Source organism: Aethalodelphis obliquidens, unplaced genomic scaffold (assembly GCF_003676395.1).
Source record: "Aethalodelphis obliquidens isolate GAN/ISIS:26980383/991018 unplaced genomic scaffold, ASM367639v1 scaffold44, whole genome shotgun sequence".
NCBI classification, from domain to species: Eukaryota; Metazoa; Chordata; class Mammalia; order Artiodactyla; family Delphinidae; genus Aethalodelphis; species Aethalodelphis obliquidens.
This window is the reverse complement of record NW_020837988.1, coordinates 2,708,985-2,733,020: the sequence shown is the minus strand read 5'-3', so window position 1 is coordinate 2,733,020 and position 24,036 is coordinate 2,708,985. Positions and strand designations below refer to the sequence as shown.

Here is a 24,036-nt window from a genome sequence, read left to right as displayed (position 1 = left end):
ACAGTACTACTGCCAACTCTAGAAGTTTGGGGGAACCAGTCTTCCTCTTTAAAACACTTCAGGAAGAGAAAGAAAAGCGACTGTATAAGCAGCTCTGATTTTCCTGTCTGTTGCTGCACTTCTGAACTTCACCACTAAAAGAAAGCCCGCCAGCCAGCGCAGTCTGAAACGGCTTTCTGATCTCTGATCCAGTACAAACACAGGAACTAAATTATATTTCCAACCAATCAGTCCAGGTCCTCTGAAAAGGAAAAGCATTTTCCTGGACTGACAGATGAACTTGAATCAGAAGAGAATGCTTTACGTTCACAGGTGGGCCAAGGAATTCACAAACCGCAAGACAGGGCAGAAGTCCCTACCCCCAGATTAACCCTGACTCTGTTCTCAAAGCGGGAAAGAAACACGGAGTGCAAGGATTTTAGAGTAATCTGGAGGCACCTTTCATAAAGGCCTGAGCACCTACAGAATCCTCTAAATAGAGCCATCAGGATCTCAAGAAACGTAATTCATCACAGCCATTTTTATTCGTAAAAAGCCCTCTCTGGAGGTCTGCCATAAAATCAGCATATTCACGTCACTTGGGAGCTATTAATCTAACGAGGTATCAGCCACAAAGAATGACTTGGGAAAGGTACTGGGCGGAAAATATAAATGTCTCCAGACTAACGTGTGGGGTTGGGGGGGAAGGGGGAAGGAGGATTCTCACAGAATCTTTATTAGCTCAGATATCTGGCACATACAGAATTTTCCAACTTGGCCATCTACAGAGGAACCAAATCGCTAGGACCATTAGAGCAAAAAGGACGTGCTGCTTAGCTCTTTTTTTCATTTTGCAAACACCAAAATGTTACATAATGACTGCAGTAAAATCTGGAAGTATAAATATTAAAAATGAAAACCAAATAAAATAAACGAATTCCATGAACGTAGAGATGCCAACTACTCACATCTTGGTGCACGTCTTTCCAGATAGTTTTATATGCATCAACATCTAGGTGTTGCTGTTCATTGCTATAGGTCACTGTATTTGTTTTACAAAAATGGAATCATAATACAGGAACTTTGTTTCTTACACCAGCGGCCCAAGACTATTGTAGAAAAGTTAGAAAACTTAAGTAAACAAAAAGGAAAATGTTCTAAGTCATCTACTTCTCCAATACTTGATATCTCTTTCCCCTGATGTTTTCGATGCACTTTTATACACTGCATACAAATTTCTTTTATAAATGGTGCGGTTGTATCGAAGATATTCTGTTACCTGATTTCCTCACGAACCCTGAACAATTTTCATGTCAAAAAATTGGGTATGCGTCATTACTGTTACTAGTCTCCTTGTCCATCCTTATTTCTGGAAGAGACGTTTCGGGTTCAGAAGGTATATAATTTATCCACTCCAAAGGATGGCAGGAGAGTAGCCATCTCCTCATGGCCTAGCCTATGTTGAACCTCATTGTTCATTTTTCATCATTGTCAGTTTCATGGAAGAAAAATGCTATGTTTAGTGTTTATTAAATCGAATTCACTTTGAAAAATGCCTGTGCTCATATGTTTAACTTTCAGAACTCGACTGTGTACCAGGCACGATTATAAGTAGTTAATAACTATTAATTTAATTCTCTTAACAACCTTATTAAATAGATGCTATTACTATCACTCCCATTTCCTAGATGGGAAAACTGAGGCACGAAGAGACATATTAACTTAGCTAGTAGCAAGAGAGCTGGCAGCGGATGCCAGAATTCAGAGCAGGCAGCTGGGCTCTGGAATCCACTTCGGTGTCGTGGCACTTGCGTCCTCTCCACATCCTTCTGTACGAGCAAGGTCCCCACACAAATCTGCTTCTCTTATTGCCAGCGAAGCACTTTCTAAACACTCCCGGCAGACTTTCTCTTATATGATAACAATACCCCATGGCTGTAAGGCTGCAAGGGAGGCTTAGAAAATAAACAGGGAGCAAAAAGCATTCAGATGACTCTCATTGGCTGACAAAACAATGACTCACCCCCTGGGACTTGGCTCACCACCTGGGCGGCAGTAAAATGCAGGGCGCTGTTTGCAAACAAGAAGCAGGGGTGGCAGCGACAGCTGTCGAGTGAGCAGCTCAAGGGGTGTGCCGCCCAGGACCACGTGCCCAGTGTCAGCAGCTGCGAGCAGAGGTCTGTGACCCGGGCCACAGTGGCAGCAACCGTGGACCGAGATGCCACACGTAAATGGGAGTCTCTAATCGAAGTCACAGTTCAAGAGGAACAGACCTAGAGCTCTGGTTCCAGTTTCAAGACTGATGAAAGTGAGATTCGCCTTTCAGTATAAGCCAGTTCCCTTCTGCGCGTGTAAATGTCTCCGAGTGAAGGAACGGGATTCTCACAGGGTGTGGAGAGCCTGGGAAAGGGCGGACCAAGAGGCGCATCACACAGGGCTACGGCAGCCCACGGGTCAGGTATCACAGGTGGGGCGCTGAAGGCACCACTCAGGCAACCGGCCTTAATGGTAGGCAAGGCTCAAGACGCAGCCAAGAGCCAGAACTCAGGGAGACGACAGCTCATGGGTGACAGTCAAAAGCCTGAAGCCGAGAGATCTAAAGACTGGCCAGAGCGCACGAGACACAGGCCAAAGTTCGGGATCTTCACTGGATAGGAGGAAAGTGAAGAAGATGATGCAGAGCAGGGACAGCATCTCAAGTTCAAATCCAGGTACACCGACACAGTAACGTACACCTGGAGCTCTGTCCTCCTGCCCCAGTCTGCCGAGGCTGCCTGCGTGGGCTCCTTTGGAGAGCAAACAGGGGCTGTGAGAAGAGCCTTCTCTCTCTGGTGACTCTTCACAGAGAGTGGCCATTGCACACATTTACTTGCTGAGGCTTCTGTAGTTAAAAAGCTGGGTGATTTATCCAGATGACTCAGCTTTTCAAAGCTGTGAGCTGGAAATCACTCCCGTGCTCCTTCCATCTGCATGCTCGCCAGCTCAGTTCTATATAAAACCTAATCACACAGACTTATTTGGTTATGCAAGTTGCAATACCACGTTCAAAGGCCCCTAGCATTTTCTGCACTTTTAACTAGTATGACATTGGAGCCAAATAGATAAATGAAGGTGAGGTGCCGTTCCTCCAGGCGTCGAGTTGCTAAAGCTGTGAAGACACTGAAGAAATAAGGCATGTGGCAGGATCTCTGTCCGAGTCAGGACTCAATGAAGACCTCAAAAAGGCCCTCACATGCACACGTGCCCGCCCACCCAGATGCGTATACACTTGCTAATTTAAGCCAGCAGAGAAGCTCATCTTCTGAGTATCACCCACCCTTCCATACTTTACTCCCAACCTTTAAAGGATCAGAATATGTTTCTTATTGGAAAATGTAAAATAAATAAATAAATAAATAAATCCATAGAAATGGCCTCCATGATTGAAAACAGAAGCTGGCCATTAAGACATTCTCGTTGGAAAAAAAAAAAAAAAAAACTAATGGAAAGTCAAATGAAATGGAACACCACCAGTGCATTTTATCAACTGCATGTCGAGAAACCACACCCAACACATTTTATCAAAGGAATGACAGACACGCTAGACTGTTAATTACCTACAGGTTTCTTTTCTAAATTTATATCCCTCATGGGATGAAGGCTGAACAAGGAATACGCTGACAACAGCATGCGGGGGAGGAAGGTGGGTTCACGGGGACTTGGAAATCCATGGACCTCCGTTTCTCCATTTCTAAGTCATGGTTCAGCTGAGCCAGAAAACCACATGCCTACCTGGAGTGGGGCCGGTATCTTACTGGCAAGGTGACATTCCAACAATCAAAACACCTGATAGCATCTGCCCTGCACTTGGTCTTTTTTTTCATTGCTTTGTCACCAGCTTTTTAAAAGGTTGAGCAGGAAAAGAAGTCATGAAAATCCAGGTTAGTCTCATGCAGACACATGGCTTAACTTTTACTTTATTCTGTCTTTATTGCTTGAATACTAACCTTGATTTCAGAGAATCCAACAGTAAATATTCATAAAGTCATTGATTCATTTATCCTCCCTCTCTCTCTCTCTCTCTCTCTCTCCTAAATGCCCAGAGCTAAGCAGAATTTAAAACTCAAGACAGAATGGCAATGGAATTTTGAGGAAATTTCTTTTTCGTTGACAATGATATGGGACTATTTCTCACTGTACTCTTGCCAGCAGGAGCTGGCTGTGAATTTGGGAAAGAGTATGGCTGAAAGCTGACAAAAGGGAAGAGTATTTAGGTGAGTGTGTGTGTGTGTGTGTGTGTGTGTGTGTGTGTGTGTGGTGCAGGGCAGGGACAGGGAGGAAGTGATAGAAAATTTTTCTCACTCCCTGAGGATCCATCCTTACCATTCACTGAAATAGCAGAGTCTAACAGAAGGTATTTAGCCTAAGGGAGAGGGGGGTTCCGTTCTGCAGAGGTCCCTTTATTCAGGATGCTTCCTGGGATTCCTGAGTCATGGTCTGGAGCTGGTTTGGAGGGAACAAAATGTGAGAAAGTCTTTGAGCCTATCTGGTAAAGGCAATCCTAAGAAAGTGTGAAATGTACATTTTATACAGAACCGCAGCGCACTTCGTGTTTTCTGCCTTCAGGGGGAGAGGGAAGATCCGTCTAACTTTCCAAGTGCTTCAGTTCTGAGGCTGGGAGACCGTGTCCGATCTTTTCTCCTTTCGAGCAGAGCCGTGGAAGCATCCCTCCACTTCTCCTGTGCCTGCCCTTCCCCTTGGAGGGGGCGGCCCCGTGTAGAAGCCACTTTATCAGGCCTGGAGCCGGGCTTGGAGGGATGGTGCAGCGAGGGCGCAGCCAACAGCACAGCGGAACTTGGTGTCAACAGTGTCCCGCGCTGATGTGAATGAAATATAAATATTGCACAATGCGCCATTTAAAAAACATCTTCCAAATATTACACTCCCACGTGACGGGTGGCTGAGTGGAAGGCACCCTTCCATCTCATCCCAGCAGAAGTTAATAGCAGCCCAGGAGCTGAAACACCAACTGTAGAAACACTTAATGTTTAGATCCACTTCGCGGTTGGAAAAAACAACTTTTTTTTTTTTAATGTTTAAGAGCTGCTCCAGCAAGTGGAAACAGCAACTCCTTGTAAACAAACCTAACATGAAGATACGTCTTGGTGGTGGAAAACCTAACTTCATAAAGTCAGATTTCCGAGATTTTTTTTTTCAGCTCCTCGGAGACTTCAGAAGCAACCACATTCTGTCAGTTGATGCAGCAAATAAACAGACGCGAATGAGAGCGTTTCCATATCGTATGTCAACTGCATGTGTGTCTGATAAAGTGCATGCAAACTCGGGAACCCCGCTCACTGTGGAGAAAATCAGTTATGATGAAAAGCAAGCACGCTCTCAGCGCGGCAGCTGCTCCACAAGGGACGTCGGTGACAGTGTTAAATGTGATGCGAACACTTTGAGGCTGTTTCCAGACGCACCTCTCTCTTTCCAGCTACCATCGTGGTACTAAGTACCTGTGCCCATTCTGAGGCACGGGGTCCGACTCTCCACTGAAAATCCATCCCATCAACCAGCTAGCCGGGGCAGTGCCACAGAGGCGGGCAAAGCCCACACAGAAAACCATACCCCCTTCCTCAGTGTCAGCCCTAGTTCTCTGTGGAATAGAAACAATTCAGGTTTATTCATTGGATGGCGCTGTCGGCGCCTCACCAAAAATCTCATTGGAGGGCTTCCCTGGTGGCGCAGTGGTTGAGAGTCCGCCTGCCGATGCAGGGGACGCGGGTTCGTGCCCCGGTCCGGGAAGATCCCACATGCCGCGGAGCGGCTGGGCCCGTGAGCCATGGCCACTGAGCCTGCGCGTCCGGAGCCTGTGCTCCGCAACGGGAGAGGCCACAGCAGTGAGAGGCCCGCGTACCGCAAAAAACAAAAACAACAACAACCACCACAACAACCAAATCTCACTGGAAATCTACAACTAGAAAGTAATACACTTCCACTGTGCTAAAGAACTCCTCTTTAAGGGCAAACACCCATCTGTATCTTGTAGCAGGAACTTCTCTTTGTGTCTGAGCTCCACCGCTTTCCCTCAGAGTAAACTGGAGCAGGTTACTTAACCAGGCTGTGCTTCCGTTTCCCCACCTGTCAAATGCAATAATTATCCCCACTTAATGTAAATAATAAACGAGACGTATGAATCTGAAAAGCATTTGGCACTGTGGCTGACGGGTAGTAAAGTGCTTGATAAAAGGAGGACGTTGGTTTCCTACGAATTTACTTGAGCAGTGGTTTTTAGTAACTAAGCTCCACTCTCAAAGAACACGAGTACTTTGCTGGAAAAAGGTCACTGTTTAGGACAGAGCTGGGGAGAAGTCAGCCTTGAGTTCTCCAGACAAGTGGTTTCTGTGCAGTGAATCCACCTGTGTGTTGGGCAAGTTGATCTTTAAGGGGTGTGGGGAAAAAATGTTAGAACCGCTATTCTGTTATTGATCTCAGCTTGAGTTTCCATTCTGTGTGTGATTTATAATGCATTAAAAAATGTTTCACATAGTATCACATGTATATAATATATAAATAAATAAAACAGATACTGGGTACTTTTTTTTTTTTTGCTGGGAATGAAATGTGTGGAGACAAGGGGCATCCAGATCACAGCCACATGTCTTTGGGATCTAGGAACATAAAGTAAAGGAGGCGGCATTGACATGTAAGTTGTTGGGAGATGGTTCTAGAGCCCGAAGAAAGAAGCAAGGTCCAAACAGACTCACTGGATATCCAAAGAAACCGTCATGTCCTGACCCAGGGAACCCAAGCTCCGGGTCTGAGAAGTGATGCCTCCAGGATCCCCCGATGGCAGAAGTGTCCCGAATCTCATCCCACGGGGGTTTTCCATGACCTCATTCTGCCTTTTTGTCCTGTAACTGTTTTATAAACCAATCCTAGCACGGCAGTGGCTCAAACTTGCTCTCACCTCACAGTCATCTCTAGGCTTGTCTAATCATTGTTGGGTCCTTCCCCAGTATTTCTGACGCAGCCCATTTGGGCTAGGGACAAAGAATTCGAATTTCTAAGGCGTCCCAGGGGATGCCGTGATGCTGAAGCTACGATCCGGAGGACCCCACTGCCATAACCACTGGCTTCCAGTCAGGAGTAACTTCCTATCGACGGCCACAGATCTCCGAAATTTAAATAATCCTGCTTTAATCGTACCAGACTAAATACAATTGTGGGAATAAGGAAAGTTTATTTCTGATGAGAAAGGGGGAAGAAAGAAGTAAAGGAACTCACAAGTACTGCATTTGTGCTGTAGGTAGAGGACTTCATGCTAGAGATGCAACTGTGACCAATAAACGATGCAAATAAGTCCATTATATAAGATGTGGTGATGATAAATCTGAGGCAGAAAGATAAAGAAGGAAAGAAGAGCGGTGGAGGTGGGCTGTCGTTTGGATTCTGTGCTCAGGGACGGGCTCCCTGAGGAGATGCAGCAGGACATGAAGAAAGGAGGGAGTCACCTGCGTTCCAGGCAGGAGAAACACGTGCAAAGGTCCTGGGGCAGAAACTCACCCCATGTGCTTGAGGAAGGGGTGGGAGGCGGCTGTGGCCAAAGGAGGGCCAACAGGCCAGGGTACAGGGTGGAGTCACAGGGCTACGGGAGAAGGTGGTAGCGAGACCACGGGCAGCTCGAGCGTCGCTGTGAGAACTCTGGCTTCTACTCTAAGACGAGAAACCACGGAGAATGTCATGATCTGACTTACGTATTAAGAGCCTCCCTCAAGTCTCTGGGTTGAGACGGGACTCTAAGCCCCCAAGATAGTGGTCAGGAGGCTACTGGCGTAGTACAGGGAAGCAAGGGCGGAGGCTTGGACGAGGTGTCCTGATAGAGGCGGCAGGTCAGCAGCTCCTGAATGGTTACTGACTACAGAGCCAGCAGGGTGCCATCCGCACGGGGGTAAGAAAGAGGGGACTGAGCCCGGGGAAGCATGCAGTTGCCATGCCCTGGGGTAGGCCGAGACTCACACAGGGCCTGGCACGTGCCACGCAGCAATACACATGAAATAAATAAATCCCAGGTTGGTTGGCTGGTTTTTTGGCCGCACCGCGTGGCATGCGGGACCTCAGTTTCCCGACCAGGGATCGAACCCGCGCCCGCCCCCTGCGTTGGAAGCGCGGAGTCTTAACTGCCAGACCGCCAGGGAAGTCCTTCCCCGTTTTAAAGAAAAAAGATCTGAAGCTCATAGACATCAATGTGCTGACAGAGTCAGGATGGAAAAGCAGGCCCGCCTGGCCTACAGGCCCATAATTCTCTACAGAGCCGTCTGGGATGTTCCCAAGAGAGTGCAACGGAGAAGAGGGACAGACAAACAGCCCCTCTGGTTTCCACTCTGAGCGCATCATGAGTCTTCTTGCCCAGCCTGACGGAGGCTCTGTCCAAAGGTCGCAAACCAGGGACCCGCTGGCCTAATAAGGCTCGCTGCCATGTTTTGCTTGGCCCTCGAAGCTCTGGAAAAACAAGTCGTGTCTGAGTGCCTTGAGGCTGGGTTGGTCCTCTCCAGCTCGGCCACACACACACCACGCCCTCTTCCTGAAAGCTGCGCCCTTCAGCTCTTACCTGCTCGGCCCCTGAAGATGCTTGACTTTCCTACCAGCGATTCAAACCGACACGCCCATGGGAAGTCAGCCACGGGGCAGCGCAGGGCGCTGGAAAGAAGTCCACGGAATCAGACAGATGTGGGTTCACACCCGGCCTTGTCGTTTATGATCCGCGTGGGCCCGGCCACTTTACCTCTCTCTCCCCATCTGTCAAGCGGGGAGGACAGGGACCACTTTGAACTCCTGCCGCGAGACCTCCACGCGACGTACGTACACCAGCAGTGAGCGCTGCACACGCGGTCATGACCACAGGGTGGGTGTTGGCATGCTCTTCCTGTAAGGAGCCGGGCAGGTTAATACTTCAGGCTCTGCAGGCCACACAGTCTCTGTCCCAGCTACTCAGCTCTGCCATGGTAGCATGAGAGCAGCCTTAGAGAACGCGTAAATGAATACGCGGCAGAAAGAAAGTCTCAGTAAAGGTGTATTTATAAACACAGGTGGAGGCCAGATCAGCCATCAGGCTGTCTTACTTCAGCACTTCCCCTCCCCGTTCTGCTCTATCTCATCCCCTCTCTGCCATCCAAATAAAAAGTCTCTAGTTCTGGGGCAAAGACTACTTCATATTCTTTTTTTTTTTTTTTTTTTTTTTTTTGCGGTACGTGGGCCTCTCACTGCTGTGGCCTCTCCCGTCGCGGAGCACAGGCTCCGGAAGCGCAGGTTCAGCGGCCATGGCTCACGGGCCCAGCCGCTCCGCGGCATGTGGGATCTTCCCGGACCAGGGCACGAACCCGCGTCCCCTGCATCGGCAGGTGGACTCCCAACCACTGCGCCACCAGGGAAGCCCCTTCATATTCTTTTAATCCAACCTGTAAGGTGACATCCGCAGTGATACCAGTGGCTGCTCTATTGCCCCATCAGAAACGCAGAAGCAGCTTCTTCCGTGGCCTGATTTCAATGAATGTCGGGCAGGGCCGGTGGGAGGGACTTTCCCCAGGAGCGAGGCATCCCCAGCAAAGGCTGGGCTTTCCTTGGTTGGACGTCTTGCATGTGTTGGTTGGACAGTGTTCATTGCTGGACTTATGGAAACCCGGCTGGCCGCCGCTGCTCCCCAGCAAGTTCAAGGACACGGAGAGAGGGTTGCGGTGCCTGGAGTGAAGCTGGCCTCGTGCTCCATCCCAGCCCCAGGGGGAGCAGGAAGGCTTCCACGCCCTTGGCACTGGAGTGTCCCGGGCAGCTCTGCAGCCATGCTTCCCAGCCTTGGACCTAATCGGGGCTTTGAGGTGCAGGCCTTGAGGGAGAAGCGGCTGGGCTGTTCCCACCGGGTTATTTTGGGAGCTGGCATGAGAGGGGAAGGCACTGAGTTCACCATCTGCACCACTGGGCCGTGTGGACCGGGCCTCTGCATCAGCCCTGGAGCACGCTGGGGTCATTTCCTCTCTCAAATCCCCAGCTCAGGCAGCACCAGAAGCTCGGGGGCCGGGGGCAGAGGCAGACACGGAGGAAGCTGATTTCTTCATTTTCCTCCAGAAATTTTTTTTTCCCCTCACTTTACCCACACTCATCTCAAAGGATCTGAAATGAAATTTCAAAAAAAAAAACTTGCATGTTTTGGGGGAGGATAACAATGAAGCCAAATTAATAGACGAAATGGAGGAATCAAAACTACTGACATTTTTTTTTTTTTTTAGCCAGACGTTAGCAGAGTTTGCTTCTAATTATGAAGCATAGGCTCCTCTCAGCAAACCTCCCCCAGTCTGTGGATTACCGTCACCCTGATTATGTGGCATTGGGCGCAGGGGCTGAATTAGCATGAGGTCTCCTGTGACAGCTCTCAGAACAGCCACAGGAGCTGCCACCAAATGCTCCCGTCCAGGGCTGGCTTCTGCAGCACACGAGTAGGTCCCCTGCTGAGAAGGGCCCCCGTCCTTGGTTTAATGCTCCATGGTCACTACCTCGAAATTCTTCATACTTTTTGAACAGGGGTCCATGTTTTCGTCTTGCACTGGGCCCAGCAAATTATGAAGCTAGTCTGTTCTTCTTCTCCTAAAACAGTGTTTATCATCCTTTCTTACCTTCTTCATTTTTGCCCTCCCAAAGAGCCTTTTTTAGACATTTTTTACCCCTTTTCTGTAAAAGAAGTAATCTCCAATATCTCTTTCATCTGGAATACTATTATGACTTCCCAAAAACACAGGCAGAAGCAACACAAATATAAATAAAAGAGTTATACTGAAATAACTTTAGCAAAGGTTTACCGTGGGACCGGTAACCATCAATGGTCACAGGGTGAAGCAGGTAGCACAGGTGAGTAAAGAAAACAGACAGGGGTAGAAAACGGAACGAGAGAATCGCAGGCAGGCATGTCTTGAGTGAAAGAGGCTGTGAACCGTCCACTCCTGCTGGCTGTTGCCAGGTGGGAGTGTGGCTCCAGTGTTACTAGATATTTTGGGGGTTTTATTCCAAAAGAAACCAAAAATCTAGATTCTTATGTGCACTTATGCCAACGTGTAGATGTGGACAGCTGACCCCGCTGGTAAACCTCCGCAATTCCCGCTGCCCTGTGTTCACGGCTTTGTGTGATTCCCCTCCGCGCCTGTGGATGGAACCCGCGACTCACTTCGACCCAGGAGAGTAGAACAAAGGTGACGCTACTTTTCAGATGTAATCGAAGCCCCAAACCAGTTGATTGTGAGTTAACTGAAAAGTGGATGCTGAGAGTGGGCCTGGCTGAATCAGGTGAAAAGCCCTGAAACGTGGACTGGTCTCTCTCTGAGATGAGATGCTCCTTGTGGGCTTAACAAAGGAAGTGGCCATGCTGGAGACGCCCATGGGGCCAGAAGCTCAGGCACCTGGGTTCTAGGTCGTACAGAAAGGAACGCTGCCAGCAGCCTGAATGAGCTTTTGCAAACGGTTTCTTCCCCACTGAAGCCTCTGGATGACTGGCCGGCTCCTTGCCTGCAGCCTGATGAGACTGCAGGCAGAGGACTCCGCTAAGCCACACCTGGACCCCGACCCCTGGAAACTGTGAGATGACAAAGCTGCATTGCTTTAAGCTTCTAAGTGTACAGTAACTTGTCAGATGGTGATAGAAAATGAACACAACGGCTTATTCAAAATTTCTGAAACAGTCTGCAGGCCAAACCAACCTGAGGGGTACAGGTGGCTTACGGGCAGCCACTGTGTGATACATGACGATGGAGGGCCCACAACATGCAACAAATCACCTTAGGCATTAGGCATTAACAGATGAAAGGTGCATACCTAGAGAAAGGCAAATATCACAAGTCAGCACACTGTGGTAACTGCCGAACCTTACACAACAGAAGGACGGACCTCCTGGTGCAGCAGATTTCAGAACCCATCTGCAGCCCGTGTAAACTCAGGAGCTGCCATTTGCCTGTCTGATCTGCATGCCTTTTGGAAGGAAAACTGTTTCATCCCCACTCTGTTTCCTCTGCATGGCCCCATCCACACTTTGTTTTAAAATCTTCTCATCAATGACTCACAGTTTTCTTAAAAAGAGATGAAGCCTAAATGATATGAGACCTGGGTTTATTCTCTTAAGCACCAGGGTATTTACATGCTGTTTCAATTTTGCGACCAATCAGCCAATGTTAAAATTCTCCCAGTTCAAAGGGACGACTGCGAGAGGACAGCAGAAGTAAGGCTTGGGGAAGTAACAGGTCTTCGGCGAGAAGGTGCCACATTCCCTACACTTACAACGCAGCCAACACTGACCAAGGCGTCGAGACCCATGGAAACTGGGACCAAGCTTGTACAGCATGAACTGGAACCAGCCAAGCAAGCTTTCTGGGCCCCAATAACCTCACCGAATCACCTCTTACCTGATCTTAAAAAATATATAATAAACCAAAAAAACCCAACTGGCCTCCATGTTTCTACTCATGTCTCCCACATGAAGCCACAGTGATATGCTTCAAACATAATTCAGATCCTAATTATCCAGTGGTTTCCTATCATGCACAAATTAAAATCCCAACTCAATCATGACTTATATGAGCTGACCTCCTACCTACTTTCCTTCTTCTCCCAAGGATCTGTTAGTTACCAGAGTTTGTAATTTAAAACATAATGTTTCTGTAACAGTGTTCTCCCAAATAAGTACCAATCCCTTTTCTGAAGTCTGAGGTCTTCTGCCAGCATTCAGCGGATGTTCTGTGAGAATCTCGCCACATGCAGATGTAGTTTTGATGTATTTGCGAGAGGAGGTGAGTTTCATGTCCTACTGCTCCGCCATCTTGATCACTGAGTAGCAATGGCGATAACCCAACAGTACGCACTGGTATGAGCCTATGAGTAACTGAAAGATGTAAATGCTTCCATACCAGCTAGTAAATCAGCTGCTGCCCTGAACCCCACCTGCTACTTTCTGTTCTTTGGGGCCTTGACCTTACCATGATCCCACAGTAGGCCCTTAGTTTTCTGCTCAAGAAACATGGCCAGTGTCCATTCCACTGGGTGAGTACCTAAGCCACTCCAGTTGTTAAATATCTAGATTGGGATGTGACCCGATGGCAGGTGTGCTATTGGAACAAGATGATCCATCAGCAGGTACCTAGTCACCCACCAAAGGATCAGAAGAAAGATCAGACAGGAATAAGAGGAAAGGCATAAAAAAGGTTCCGGAAGCCAAGAGCAGCTATCTTTCAATGTGGTGGAATAAAACTTGCCCCGTCGTTTGGCTTGGGGAACAATAAATGGGCAATCTGGGAAATACATACAAAGCACACACTTGCTCTTTGCACTACCAACACCACATGAAGGGCAGAGTAATTACGTATTCGAATATCATTGCTGGGAAAAGCTCAGTGTGACCCAGAGTTCAATACTCAAACACATTGGTTCCAGGCGAGATTGCCTTTCATGGGGGGATGCGCTTTCTCCGCGAAAGCCTTGCTTCCCAAGGAGATCAGCTCCTGCTCCTGGTTACCCGAGTGGATCCAATAAGGGCGTCCTCTTGATTACAGAGCCACGAGAGCAGCACTTTCTCTCTTGCTCATAAGAAACCACATAAAATGAAACAACAGAAACCTGTAAGGACGTCTCCAGCTAATTGCCCTGGCCTGGCAACACATGCACGACTGGAAGCAAGTTACCTAAGGAAGGAGAGTGACCAGAGTGAAGGGATGTGATGTCAGCGTCATCTTCATTTTCCTTCATCTCATCTGTCCCAAGTCTGGAGGGATCCAGACGGGCTCACATACCACCTTATCGACTGGGCCCGAGGCACCCACTCTTCTCTAGGGAGGTGAGCAAGGAGATCAAGGTAAATCAAGTTCTCAGGCCCCAAACCGATAGCCGGCTAGACTCCTATGTTTTCCAAGTCCCCAGTCCCTACCCTGAGTTTCCTTTATCAATCAAATACCTACCCCGCGTGCCAAAGGGGTAAGCTGGGTCCCTCCAGAAGTTCCGCCAACTCACAAAATTCCCTGCCCCTGTCCTAGTTCATGCCATGGTGCTGAGCTGCTGCCCTGGGTCTGTACTAATTGAACCAAACTCTTCCATTTGCCTTTTGTGACTGAGGGTCCCAGTCCAAACCTTGACTCTTACAGCGGGGCCTCCTGCGTGACCTGGATTTGTCAATTCCCTGACACGAGATGAAAGTCTCCACATAAGGTCCCGCTTCCCAGAGCAACACCTGCCACTTCCCTAGACAGTCCCCTGCTGTGCTCCACCATCCAGAGTGGACTTTCTGGTGTGACTTGCTGGGTTATAACCCAGGTGCTCTGTCCGTCCTTTGAAGCTCAGACCTTGGGCTCCCGTGGCCGGGATCAGTCTATCCAGCAATTCCTTCTCACTGGCTCATCTGCCCTTTCTCAGTTCACAGGTCCTAAGCTGGTCCTTACAGCTTGGCCTCCACCCAGCCCCCTGCCTCTAAAATCCCAGTGTATGCAGTCCCCCAGCCCCTTTCTACTGGACCCTTAGGTATTCAGTCTAGCGGGGCTGACAAAACACACCTTGAGGACTTTTACCAATTGGGAGAGCCCAAAATTGCTCGTGATTTTATGACTCACAGCCTCCTACCTGCAAACCCAAATGGAAGACATGACGTTCCCACAGAGTGTGATTGCGCAGACCAAGCAGAACTGTTTACCTCTTGGTGCTCAGATTTAAGTCTTTATTTGCTTCATCTTGTTACAATAAAATGTGACTTTTGAACGTTGCGCTTTCAGATGTATTTATCTAAGAGGATTTTTCTCCATTATGTAAAATAAAACAAAAAGGATCATTTGGGGGGAAAATGTAACATAAGTCCATCATTTAGTAAGCTTTTCCAATTATATCTATTTGATTCTGACTTTCTGCCCAGATGCGAATGGAAAGTTTTTTTTCCATTTAAAAAGCAAATATCTTTCATTGAGAATAGCGCAAACCAAAAAGCGTGCTTCTTTTCTTTTTGTCTAGCCATATTTGCCGTCTTTATGTCATAATGACCTTTCCCCAACATATTCTTCTGTTCCTCTTTAGTGCCAAGTTTCTAAAAATAAAGTGGCTAGTGAATCTCTGGATGTAGGGATAATATTTTGATTTCACTGGTACATACAATCAGGAAACATATTTCTGTTTATACTCTTAAGATCAGTTGAGAGTTGTAGATGAAGCCACGTTCTGTCAGCACATTTTTTTTTCAAACCTGGAAAATGTAACAAAATCCAAAGCAGCTGTAGGAAGTAGAATGTACACTCCATTTGTACTCAGCAGGAGGAGAGCTAACAGGAGGTAACGGGATAGTTTCCACATGAAAAAGTTACAAAGAATTTAACCTGTAATGAAAAGTCTGATAATCTCCAGGAATGAAAGATGCTTGGATGATGGGTTTGGGGTTTCTCTTGAGTTCAAAGGATCTGGTTTTCCCTATAAATGCCACGCAGGAATCAGAGACGTCCATGTGGTCATTGTTATGTCTGATAGCCAACAAAAGCGCAGACCTCATCTTTAAGCCATTAAACAGTGACTGTGTGTGCATTCTAAGACCATGGGTTAGGCTGCTCAGGCCTTTCTCTGAAGAACATAGAAAGCAGAATCTCATTACTTTATCACTGTCTGCTCCGAGGCAAGGATGCTCATGTGTGATGACCAGTTTAAAGTTGGTTTCTGTTTAGATTCGATGTGTGAAGATCCTGTAGAGGCTAGAACTCCTCCAACTCTGAGACGCACACAAGGAAACTCTGGACCCTGTGAAATGCAGATTTGAATTCAGTACGTCCGGGTGGGATGGGACCTGGGATTCTACATTTCTATCAAGCCCTCAAGAGGTCAGATGGTGCTAGTGGATGGGCCGCTGGTGAGACAGCAGGAGTGCAGAGGGTTTCTTCCTCAGCCGTCTCATCCTGTCTGTGGCTGAAGGCTCCCCATCAACTCTCTTCCCAGGATTTGGGTCCTTGGGTAAATCCCCTCCCCCTGAGGCTGGGCTGGACCTACTGACTCACATCTGACAACTGAATATGGCAAACAAAATGGCGGCACATCTCTTCTAAGGCCAGTAACAAAACGAATGCAGCCTCGGTCTAGCTGTCTCTCTCTCTCTCATCCTCTTTCTGTTGGAAACCTCTCGACTCTGGGAGAAGCTAGCAGCCAGGCGGATAGCCACCCACGTGGCAAGGAATGGACATCTCTGGCCAAGAGCCGGAGAGGACCTGAGCATCCCAACAGCCACGGAAGCAAGTCTGAAAGTAGATCATCCCCAAGCCAGGCCAGAAGAAGACTGCAGCCTCTGCCGACACCATTTTCATGAGAAACTCTGAGCCAGACGCACCAAACAAGGCCATGCCCGGATTCCTGACAGACAGAAATGTGCAAGAATAAATATTTGTTGTTTGAAGCAGCTGAATATTGGGATCGTTTGTGACACAACAGATAGATAATTAACACAGTGTCTTTCACAAAACAGAAGTGTGTAAAAGTTGTCTAAAAAACCGAACCCTGGTGAAAATCTCATTGGCTATTTACCAAGGTGCATACATTGTGGAGGCTCAAAACTCACTCTCCTACTGTCACCCTATATCGGGGGTAGCCAGGCACCTCTGGGGCTGGACCCATCCTTCCTGGTCACTTTGCGATTGGGATTGGGACTTTAGGATCTCTTTAGTTTGGGATTCAAGCCAATCTGGGTAGCACTGACTCAGAGGGCAGTTAGCTCCCTATTATGATGTGAAATTCTGGTCTTTTGAGGATGGCTTGAAGGTGGAATCCACTGAGTCTGGCTTCTTGAGATCCGGTCCTCTAGTCTAACAGCTTCAGTTTCTGCTTATATTCTAGAACTTTCTAAAGCAGGAGCAAAGCAATTCTCCTTTAACAAAGACAATGCATATTTACAAAAGAGGCAGGGCAGAAGAGCTAAAAATGAAACTGAGGTGGCTGGTCATTGCCTCCTAGGTTTGTTTTTCACTTCTGCTCTTGGACACATAGGTTCCCACCTATTTGCCTTAACCTGCCCTTGAGTTGACCTGGTTCTTAGCGAGGACGAAGTGTCTGTGAACTGAAATCCTCTTGATCCTAATTTCAACCTGTGGCATCTGCACCTACTTTTTTCCATATTCACCTTATTCTAATGCACTTACATTTTTTAAAGGAGGAAAGATCAAGGAAGAAAAAAGAAGAAGAGGTATTTGGAAACTTAAGGCAAAAGTGTGTTAGGTTTTGATGGCCTGATAGGACATAACATATGTGTATTTGAATTTCAAAATATATTCACATCCCTCTCTGCCTGCTCATCTGCCACTAGTTCCCATAACTATCACCTCCTCCAGACTCTGCTGCAGTCACTGGCCTCCGGTCCCTTCATTTCCTGGAGTACAGCGCCACTCTCTGCACCCCAGATGTGGACAGTGCCATGCTGCCCACAGGACTAAGCCCACCACGCACAGTTCTCTAGAGCCCAGGGCCAGCCTGCCTTTCCAACATTATCCTTCGTTCCTCACTTCCTTGAAACACTCGATTCTGCAAATGCATTGTTCATGCCATTCACCCTTCACGGATTCAATCTCTCCTCTCTTCCCACATAAAAAATATACCCCCATCGAATCTAAAAAAGGCTACAAATGAACTTACCTACAAAACCAAAACAGAGTTACAGACGTAGAAAATAAACTTACGGTTACTGGGGGGTAAGGGGGGAGGGATAAATTGGGAGATTGAGACTGACATATACACACTACTATATATAAAACAGATAACTAATAGGGACCTACAGTACAGCACAGGGAACGCTTCTCAATACTCTGTAATGGCCTATATGGGAAAAGAATCTAAAAAAGAGTGGATATATGTGTTTGTAAATATAACAGATTCACTTTGCTGTACACCTGAAACTAACACAACATTGTAAATCAATTATACCCCAATAAAAATTTTTAAAAAATAACCCCCTAGCTGTCTAGATCCAGATCAGACGCTGCCCCTCCCACGTCATTCTGGTTCACGGTGAACCAGATGAATCTCCCTTCTCTGAAGACGCTGTTTTTGGTTTGTATGGCACTGGCTTATAACCCTCCTCTGTCCCTTTCTTCTGCTCTTGTAGCCAACCGTCACTCCCCTCTTGCATTATTTTGTACTTCAAGTATTCATGTATTATTAGCATGTATTACTATTCATATATTCATATATTCCTACCTCAAAGAAATTGTTACTAGATGAAAGGGACCCTGTATTTATATTATTCACTTATTTCTTAAGCATTTAACTTCTCACACTTTAGATATTCATTTAATTGGTGCTAAGTAAATACTTGTGAGTCTAATAATTTGAAATGATACATGCACCCCTGTGTTCACAGCAGCACTATTTACAATAGCCAAGACATGGAAACAACCTCAATGTCCGTGGACAGATGAATGGATAAAGAAGATGTGGTATATATATATATATATACAATGGAATACTACTCAGCCATAAAAAAGGAATGAAATCATGCCATTTGCAGCAACATGGATGGACCTAGAGATTATCATACTAAGTGAAGTCAGACAGAGAAAGACAAATATCATATGATATCACTTATATACGGAATCTAAAATATGACACAAATGAACTTATCCATGAAACAGAAACAGACTCACAGACATCGAGAAAAGACGGGGGTGGCAAGGGGGGGGGGGGGGGGGGAGGGATGGAGTGGGAGGCTTGGGGTTAGCAGATGTAAGCTATTATATACAGGATGGATGAACAACAAAGTTCTACTGTAGAGCACAGGGAACCATATTCAATACCCTGAGATAAAGCATAATGGAAAAGAATATGAAAAAGAATGTATGTATGCACAACCGAAATGGTTCGCTGTACAGCACAAACTAACACTATATTGTCAATTAATTATCAATAAAATAAATTAAAAAAAATATTTGTGAGTCTAACTAGTAGGACGTACGTTTCCCAGTGTCCTGAGCCTCATGACAAATTTCTGGGAGCATGAGAAACAAAATTATGAAATTAATGGCTAAATAAGACTGAGAAGTGGCTGAATGATGTGTATTTACAGAAAGCTAACCACACTCAATGTGCCTGTTTCTAGCTGCGTGCCTTATTAGCTTATCTCAGCGGACCCTGCGTTTGCTCGTGTGTGGGCATATACCTCCATCTCATAGATGTCAACCTGCCTCACACACAGACGTACACAGCAAAGCTGATGGCGAACCAAACACCCCACACTCTGGACATGCTGCGTTAGAACTTAGACTCGCAAGTTGGTAAAACTAGAATTGATGGTCAGGGCATAGTTTCCCATCCTCTGATTTTGCTGAGGATTATAATCATTGTAAGACTTGCAAATATGGACACAGGTGTGCAAAGTAGGGCAGAACCCTTGATTCGAAGCCCAGAGCTCACTCTCTCTTTGCCACTCCATGTTCCTCCCAACTCCAAGAAACACCGTTTGCATTTTTATTAAGCTTGTATGTGGTCAGAATATACTGGGGGAAGCTGAGAACCTGACGTTAAAGGTAAGTTCTGGGAGGACCTGTTCGCTGGCATCAAAGGTAAAGTAAGTCTTTGGAAGGCAGAAGCAAAAGCCTTGAAGGTCAACCAGGACGAAAGGACACCCACCATGGAAGTGAATTACTAACTGTCACCTTTACCTTAATCTCCAGATTCCTATTCACAACACAGACACACACACAGACAGACATGCACAAACACACACACACAAGCTCGGATTTTGGAAAGGTGTGGCCTTGATTAGGAATCAAATTTATTTGGTAAAGGAGAATCTGTCATCCTAAACTTTGATCTCAGTACCAAAGAAAGAAGACGTGATCGTTTGACAGTGAAGATTCTGTTCAACTCACTGACACACACACACAACTGATTCAGGACATGCTGTATGAGACAGCCGGTCCAGAGAAGAAAAAAGCCAGGTATTCCAGGAAAAGCCGATGGACAGGCAGTCAGGAGACATGATGAAGGTCACAGAAATCTGAAAGTCTCTGGCCCCCGCGGAGAAGTAAGTCCTGTGTTCTTGCTTGCTAATTTCAGGGGGAAGGAAGTCAGGCACGATACCTGTACTGTGGTGAGTGTGCTTTAAAATCCACGTCACAGAGGAACTTCTGGGATCAGTCTGTCCCTAGTTGCATGCTTAATGTTTGATGTGAAGCTAATTTAACACTTTTGGTAAATTATGTGACTTAACCTATCTGTATTACAGACTCACCCACAATTTAAGGGGTACAAAGAGGGTTAGAACACACACACACACACACACCCCTCCAAACTGGTACATCATCTAAGTAATTCACTAGCAAAATGTGCAAAAAGTTCACCAGCGCAGTGTGGCAGGAACGTCAGGACTGTCCTTAAACGCTACCACCTCAATTATGCTCAAATGTATCTGATTTCAGGGTTTGTCCCTGTTGATTGTTGAAACCGTACTAGTTAACATTCTTCTTTTTCTCTTTTGCTAAGGGTTGGGGGAGGGGAGAAAGAAAACTACCCGATGACCTCAGAAGATAAAACTATGGAGTTTTCCTTAACCACCTGGGACCCTTGGGCCTGCCTTCCGAGGTAACAAGTTCTACCACCGTCTGCCACCAATAAGCAGGCAGGCACATGTCACAATGTCAAGGAATCTGTGGGTGTAGGTGCCTGTGAGTGCGGGTGTGTGCATGTGAATGTACACGGGTGTACACAGGAGTGTGCGCATGTGTGTGAGAATGAGTGTGTGCGTTCATTAAAAAAATACCTTCCTAAGAAGGAAATGGAAAATCACTGGCCCAGATGGAACCTAAAAATAAAAACTGAGCGTGGAAGGGTATTTTTTACAAACAGAAACATCTCACTATATGTTACTTTGTTCCAAGAGTTGATGCCACAAAGTGGCCTCAATTGCTTTGAAGATTATTGTTTGTCCCCAGTGCTCTGGGAGTTTGAACTGTGGTAAAAAGAGATCTCAATCATGTCTGTCTTGACCCCGAGTCCTTGGGCATCTGATGAGAACAGTAAACTATCTCGTGTATGTTCACAATGGAAAATATACCCAAAACGTACCCATCTGAGGGTTCCCATCTCTACTGCTCCTCTGAGGTAAGAATCATTATGCTAATCTTGTAACAATGGCAACAAAGGTACCAACAGACTTGTCTAGCAAAACACAACTATTTTACTTGCAAGACATAATATTTAAGAGAAAAGGCTCTGGGTTCAAATCTTGTCTTCATTACGTACTAGCTATATGATCTAGGGCAAGATGGTTAACTTGTGCATGCCTCAGTTTCCTCTTTCCAAAACTGGAATTGGCAGTAAGATTACCTACTCTACAACGATATTATGAGTACAAAATGAGTTAATATATGTAAAATGATTGGAACAGAGCCTGGTACAGAGCACCTCCCCAGTAAATGTTTATTATTATTGTTGTTGTTGCTACTGCTGCTGTTGTTTTTATTTTATTTTATTTTTTGCGGTACGCGAGCCTCTCACTGTCGTGGCCTCTCCCGTTGCGGAGCACAGGCTCCGGACGCGCAGGCTCAGCGGCCATGGCTCACGGGCCCAGCTGCTCTGAGGCACGTGGGATCTTCCCAGACCGGGGCACGAACCCGCGTCCCCTGCATCGGCAGGCGGACTCTCAACCACTGTGCCACCAGGGAAGCCCTGCTGTTGTTATTAGTGTTAAATATCGCGCCTACTCCTGTATCTTTCCTATTGGCAAATACAATATACATTGGCTCAATTAACACTAAAACCTGCAAATGTAGTTGTTTTCAGAAAACTCAGGTCTTGCCATGGCTTGCTGAGTGCTGGAGATGCGAAAAGTGAACAAGGTAGGCATGGACCCTGCCCTCTTTGAGCTATAGCTCCAATAGCCTATTAGAAGTTTATTTATTGATTCTCTTCGGAGAGCAATGGGTACTTTGGGATTTTTATAACATCTTTATTCAATGTTAACATCACGAAAGTGGTTTAGGGATATTCAGGTATAGTCAACGTCCTCTTTGTAAATCTCTGAAGTACTTACAGAAAGCGCAAGGTGATAACAAGATTTTAAGGCAGCAAATATTTCTTGGAATTACCAGTCTTCCAAAGCTCTTTTTTCTACCTTCAAAGAAAGGCACCCGCCAAGCAAAACTTTTCAATGGGAAAACGTGGTGCCCACAAGACACATATGACGGTTTCCCTGGAGGCTCGCTGCCGATGGCTCTAAAGACGGGAAGAAAGAGGGGAGGAAAATAACCCCAAATTCCCTCTGGATCACGATGAAATAATCTAGCAATATGAACCAGAGGGAGGCATCTAAGGGGAACAGGAATAAGCAACTCTTCATTGTTTTGGAACAAGTGTGCCTTCTTTGCTTGCTAACAATCTATCGTGGAGTGCCACGGTGCTGTTTCACATCAAGATTTCAAAAACTATTACAGCCTGCATAGGTATTGGAGGCGCAACCAGATGTGATGGAGTTTCCATTGCTTTACTTAGTGCATGGAAAATATTACTAATGGATGGTGTCAGGGGAGGCTTAACTGACCCCGATTGGATAAACTCATCTGGGCACTTTCCTTTAAGTCAGACCCTTTAACTAAGTGCTCCTGTCATTTCACAATCCCCTCCCCCACTTTATGAGATATCTGACTATATATAGCTCGTTTTAGGCAAAGGAGAAATTCCATGACTGCATGAACAGGTGGGCTGGGGACTTGGGGGAGGGGTGGGCTATCTTTCCTTGAGACTGAATTTTATTTACAGCCAATTCTTGACTGTCTTTGACATGCAGGACAAAACCGAGAACAACGAAGAAACTGAAGTCCTCAAAATCCCATTCAGTCTCTCTCCCTGCCAGTATTCTCCAAGAACGACTCAAAAGTTACAACATTTAGACATCTAATTGAGCAAAATTTTATCTCCTTTTATTATTCCTATTGCTCTCTCCAATGCACGAGCTGAGATACAAAAAAAAAAAAATGGCCTACCAGAAGAGAGAAAGGGTCTCAGAATCACTCCTACACATATTAAGCTAGAGTTGACATCCATTTTTTGTTTTTAATATATGATTTGTGCTTTAAATGGTCTGAGAGATACTGGCCATTACAAATATCAGAGAAACACGTGACCTCCACTTTCTTAGTATACCATGGTTACCAAAAACATGAAGTTCTTGCTACAGTCACAGACCTGCTCATTTCTTTTCTTTTTACTTTAGAAAGGCTCAGAATGCATCGTGGTTTTCTCCGTGTTCATTCATTAGAGGTGCCCTTCATTCCCTCTCGTGAACTTGACGGTGATTCCAGAAATGAGCTCATTAAGATCCAGAGCTCAGTATCAATTCAGAGGAATATGAAAACATGCAAATGCTGTTCTAAACCTCATGGTGACTTTACCTGAACCCTGTGCCTTTCTTTGAACCTCTTTTGTCAGCAACTCTGGGGTGGCGATCCCCTAAGAAGAACATTCCTTGAAAGAAGGTTTCTGGGACTTAAAATTTAACCTTGAAATTGTAAGTTAGAAAAATGTCAGGACGATAAAATGTGACCATGATTTCAGAAATGAACAATGGCTTAGTGAGCTCCATATATTAAATTTTGTTTTCAATGTGCTGCTCATTAAACAGGATTTTAATGAAGTGGCACTGAACTTTGAAAACTTACAGTTGTGATATAAATGCACGATGGTCCTTCCTTTTCTTAAAACATCAAAACTCAGACATACCTGCTTCCTGGTTTAAAAATATGATAAGGGTATCATTAATGAAAAACAAAATCCTCATAGGTTTTATAGCCCTGTGTCAAATTAAAACTCAAAAGAGCCTATTACTGTGTACGAAAAGTACCCATGTTTGCTGTGCGGTTGATATATTTTCATTGGCATCTTAGTTGTTTCTGTTTAGCAGTGTGGGTCCCTACAAATGATCTCTTGCTGTCAATTGGAGGTTTGCCTCAGTGTTATAGAAACTGACAGAACCGAAAAAGGAGAAGAAAACAGAGTATCCGCCCAAAGTGAACCAGCATCAAGGCCGAAACCATGTAACGTCATCATGAGCGGCTG

The 24,036-nt window shown here is 46.1% G+C and overlaps 1 long non-coding RNA gene across 1 annotated transcript in view; it reads right to left on the bottom strand.

The window, feature by feature from the left end:
- Window positions 1-15,741, bottom strand: part of LOC113606377 (uncharacterized) — a 68,687-nt gene extending 52,946 nt beyond the window's left edge. Inside the window, exon 1 of the long non-coding RNA XR_003427507.1 lies at window positions 15,605-15,741. This is a non-coding gene — a long non-coding RNA (uncharacterized LOC113606377). The remainder of the gene's footprint in view (window positions 1-15,604) is intronic.
- Between the last annotated feature and the right edge of the window lie 8,295 nt (window positions 15,742-24,036).